The sequence below is a fragment of the Pagrus pagrus genome, assembly GCF_965226575.1.
Source record: "Pagrus pagrus genome assembly, chromosome: 7".
Lineage (NCBI taxonomy): Eukaryota > Metazoa > Chordata > Actinopteri > Spariformes > Sparidae > Pagrus > Pagrus pagrus.
In genome coordinates, this window is record NC_140191.1 from 5,027,779 (window position 1) to 5,032,551 (window position 4,773).

Consider the following 4,773-nt stretch of genomic DNA (forward strand, 5'->3'; position numbering starts at 1 on the left):
AAAGCGGCAAAAATGTTCAGAACATAGTGTACACTTAAATGGATATATACTTTAGAGGTGGGACTAATTGTAGGTGGCTAACATGCGTCTTGATGCTGGTCCTGCGGGCGCTACTTGCTGCTCCTCCACACAGGGGCAGAGCTGGTGGTCATCTACTGCAACAAACAAACTTTATGACTCTAATAACCTGTTGAGGTTGAGACTACTTCAGTGTTATTTCTGACACAGCGGGGGGGCTTTGCCTCAACCAGCGACTCATTTGCCGTCTTAAAACCCGCCTGTGACTCTTCGATACAGTCATTGGAGCCCTGCGGTCAGTCTAAACCTAATGTTAAAAGTGTATGATTTCTGGGAACCAATTGTTTTGGGCCCCGGTGTTCGACACACACGAGGCCGCACAGCTTGGCTCGAACGCGGCTACAGTCAATCAGTGGCTGTTCAAACACAATCAGCCATGTTGTGCCACGGAGCCACACAGATTTCCTCTCCAATTACCAACACAATCACATCTGATTGCTCATCATATGTGTGTTGGTCAGTTTCCAGAAGGTTGCTGAGGCCGCTGTGGCTGCGTGGGAGCCTCATTTCAACTCCATGACTCAGAGAGATGAGATGAATACAAACAACACGTACACAGAACTTTGTGCCATATTGTGTTTTCTTTTAGCATAATCCTATTCTTTCTTTTACAGGTTTTGTTTCACTGTTACTACCAGATGTTTCTGTTTTTCTTCATTTATTTATTATTTTTCCCTCCTTTCACGTTGGCAGCGCAGGTGCCTTTACAGGCCAACGATAAAAGCTGCGACCACGACCGTAATTGAGAGCGAGTGAGCGAGCGAGACAGAGCGCCGCTGCTATTTCCAGTTATTTATTCATACTCCCCACAAACACACAGGTTTTAAACCACTTAACATCCAGATTCCAGACGTCCCCTCCGTCTCTCTCTGTTCCACACAGTAAAATATTAATAAACTGTTTTGTTTGCCGCTCCTCTTTAAAAGCAAATACACTGTGGCCTTATCGTTTGAATCGTCCTCGGAGTCTAAATAAGCAGGAGAAAGTATTTAGGAAATGCTCGCAGTGTGGGTTGTTTTTCTGCTCGGCAGGAGGAGATTAATGGTTTGTTTGCATTCCCTGCACGCTGTTCATCGTTGCACTGTCCCAAGAAACACGCGGCTGTATACATAGAGGACGTATAAAGGAAGATAAATGTGGCAGGACGGGGGATACTCTTCCTGGGGGGATCGCCGTGCTGATAGGAAACGGTGTAAGAGGAATTTAGTGTTAACAGCTGACTCGTTGGGTCACTTAGATGTAGTTATTTTCATCTTACAGTTTGTTTTCTCTTTGTGTTTTTGGCCTCTGACCTCTGGACAGTAGACGTGTCACCACTGAACAAACTGTGATAGTGTGATCTGTAAGTATCAGTCTGTTTGCATTGTCAGATAACTATGGAAACCTCCTCCGTCCACAACTTTCCAACATTGAAAAGGGTTTTTTTTTCAGTATGGTAGGTTCAAAGGTTCAATGTTCACGCCCACTTCACTCCATGATTGATCTGCTATGTCGAGAAGCCAGGATTTCAACTGTTTTCGTTCTCAACACAGCTATTTGTGTCACTTTTCGTGTGAACAACTGAGTGCAACGATACAACAAATCTTCCAGGCAAGGCTCTCTGAAACTCTGCATCATTATCCATGATTGCTGGCTTTTTATACTCCGCCTTTGTGTAGCCAACAACAATAAACACTTTTGATTAACAATGCGTTCAGACGGCACATTGGATAAACTAATTCTGATCGGTTACAAACACACCCTGACCTTTACGGGCCCCTGAGCCAACAGTTGGGCCCCGCAATAACTGATATATTATCTCTTTTTGAATTCCTCTGTTCAGAATTTAGTGCCAAGTCCCCAAATTAATAGTTTCTGGAGCTAAAGGTCCCATATCATGCTCATTTTTAGATGCATTCATTGTTTATATTATGTTCAAACAACACAGTATTCTTGTCATACTGTCTGTTGCTGCAGCACCTCTATTCACCCTCTGTCTGAGCCCAGTCTGCTCTGATTGGTGGACGTTTCTCTATGTCGCAGCTTCACATCTGTTTAGGTTGAAATAATTTCGAACGTGATGTTGGGGGAACTCAGATTCAGTAAAGTTAGCGCCTGTATTGTTTCATTCATTTTGGTTTTGACGGTTGCCATGGTTACAGGTTGAGCTGAGGCGGCAAGATTATCATATACTTTTAAAACAACGAAGGATGCATTGACTCCTTGCTGTCTGAAAGCACCCTCATCCAACATTGAAAAGGGAGATTTCTGTAAGTTTCTGCAGCCGAAGATTCAATATTCAAGCCCGCTTTGTCGATTTTGCTACGACATTCCTCAAAGCATCCTAAAATTTTGTTCAAATTAGAAAAAATGTGCCCTTAAATCCCAACGTTTGCTTTAGTTGCGTTGAGAATGAAAACAGTTCTGGCTCCTCTCTCACCTCGACATCAATCATGGCGTGAAGTAAGTGGGCTTGAATGTTGAAGAAAATCCCCCCAACGTCGATGTGATACTAAATAATGACATCTGGGGTTCTAATAAATAAAAGTGGGGGACATTATATCAAACATTTGGGTTCAGTGGCTGATAAATTGACATATAACTTTCAGGCACAATACCAAACTTTAAGATTTAGGTGCACTGAAACATTTTTCTCATGTTGTAACAAAACTTTTGAGATGTTGCTCCAATTTGAGGATTTGTGTCCAAATCCTGCCAAGGCCCACAGTGGCTCGTTCTGGCCCAGGTAGGTGAGCAGAAGCTGTTTTAACATCTCTGAAAAATGATGTTATTTTGAAAGCCGGAGCAAGATGTTTGGCAGGAGAAAATGTGGAAAATGTTTGTTTATGTATCCTGTGGAAAGCTGCTGGTTGCACATTAATCCCTGGAGGACAGACTGACGTCAGCCTTTGAAGTCCAATAACATGATCATAATCCCCTTTTGAACTCGAACATAATTGGTATCGGTCGTTGAAAAGGAGGCGACGAACGAAGGAAGCGACTAAAAAACGGGTCTCGGCGTTACATGTTAATTATTCTGCTTATCTGTGTAATGAAACAGCAGATCAGTGAATAAAATGCGTTTGAAAAAATGAAAAGGTTCCATTTCTGCAATCTAAAATGCATCAGTCAACATTTCAGAGGGAAATAATGAATCCATCATCAAAACATCGTTTAATTGGAGGCAAAGGTCTGAAGGAGATGATAAGTCGTGATTCATAATCTGCTTTATATTCAAACAGAAGAACAGGCAGGGCTTGTTTTGAATGGCTGATGTAAAAGTTTGGAATAAAAACTTGACAAAACAAGGCTGATACAATCAGGCAACAATCAAAGCTTTAAACAAACTCTGTTCTCGTTGAGTTACAGCAATAATATGCTGCATGCTGAGCAGCGAGGGTGTTTTTGTATTCGCTGTCAAGCTTCTGTCAGGACTCAGGATTCAGACGTGTTTCATCATCATCATCATCATCATCATCATGCAGCAGAGGCAGCTGTCTGCTTCAGATCCAGTCAGTTACAGATGTTTAAATGCAGCTGGACGTTTTTTGACTAAAGCTGCACTTTCTCTGCAAACCAGTTTTCTGGGGAGCCGGCAGGGTTTTTATTTTTTTGCTCTGATTTTGCTGAGTTGTCATTAACAACCCATTTGATGTTATTTGTCGGAAGAAATCCATGCAAAACATAATTCATGACAGAGGAGAAGCTGTTTGCTCTATTTCAGCCGCATCTATTTTTAATGATGTTGACTTTTCTGGCGGAGAAAAAAACCAAATCAGGACACGAGCGAGGGAGGATGCAGTGCTGCGTTCGCCCTGCAGGTGACAGCAGTAGCATATTTAAAATGCAAACATCTATACATGCAGACACACATATATAGCCTGAGCACTCCAGAGACTCCACATCCTCAATATTTTAACATCTTGTTAATGAGATATTCCCGTTTCAGCTCATTTCCATCCTCGTGCAAACAGAACTGATGAGCTCGTTTATTTTTTTGTTGAGGCGACTTCCTCCCACAGAAACTCTTTCGGGGTCTTTTTGCTCCGTCACTGCTTCAGCCAGCTCATGTCTCCCCGTGCTCTGCTCTGTGCCCTTTTGTCACAATGAGAAAACAAACCGTCAGCAGATCTGTAATACAGGAGGAGGAAAAAAAAGTAAAAAATCCATTTCAATCAAAGAAGGGGACATTTCTTTCACAGTCGTGCACAATTCCAATAATGTCTTCTGAGATTTGAAGTGCTGAGGGGAGCAGCTCAGACCCTGACTGCTGCTGCTTCTCGACCCGACTCCAGCTGTGTTTTCTTCCCACTTTGCCCACTAAAGGGAAGCAGTGCACTCGCTGACTTCCTCCCCCCCTGGGTTCTTAAAGCGGTGACAAATAAAATTAGGTTTTCTTTGAACTCTGTGTGCACATTTGGCCCTTTCCTCCTGACAGGTTCATTGGCTCAAGAAGCAAAAAAAAACAAAAAACCCTAGACAGATGAAAAGCAAATCACATGTAAGGTCTGCATTGAGTTAACTAGGGTGCCATGGTAACCGCTCCCAGGCAGTTTCCCTGACATTTTTTGGACGTTAGTTTTCAAAGAGAGCTCGGCATTCAATGCAGATAATCTGATATAATTGGTAAGAAACCTTCTGCACAGAACAGGATTCCCCTTCGTGGCTTCACTGTGAGGTTTTATTAACCTGAATTCACCCTGCAGCCAGGGCTTT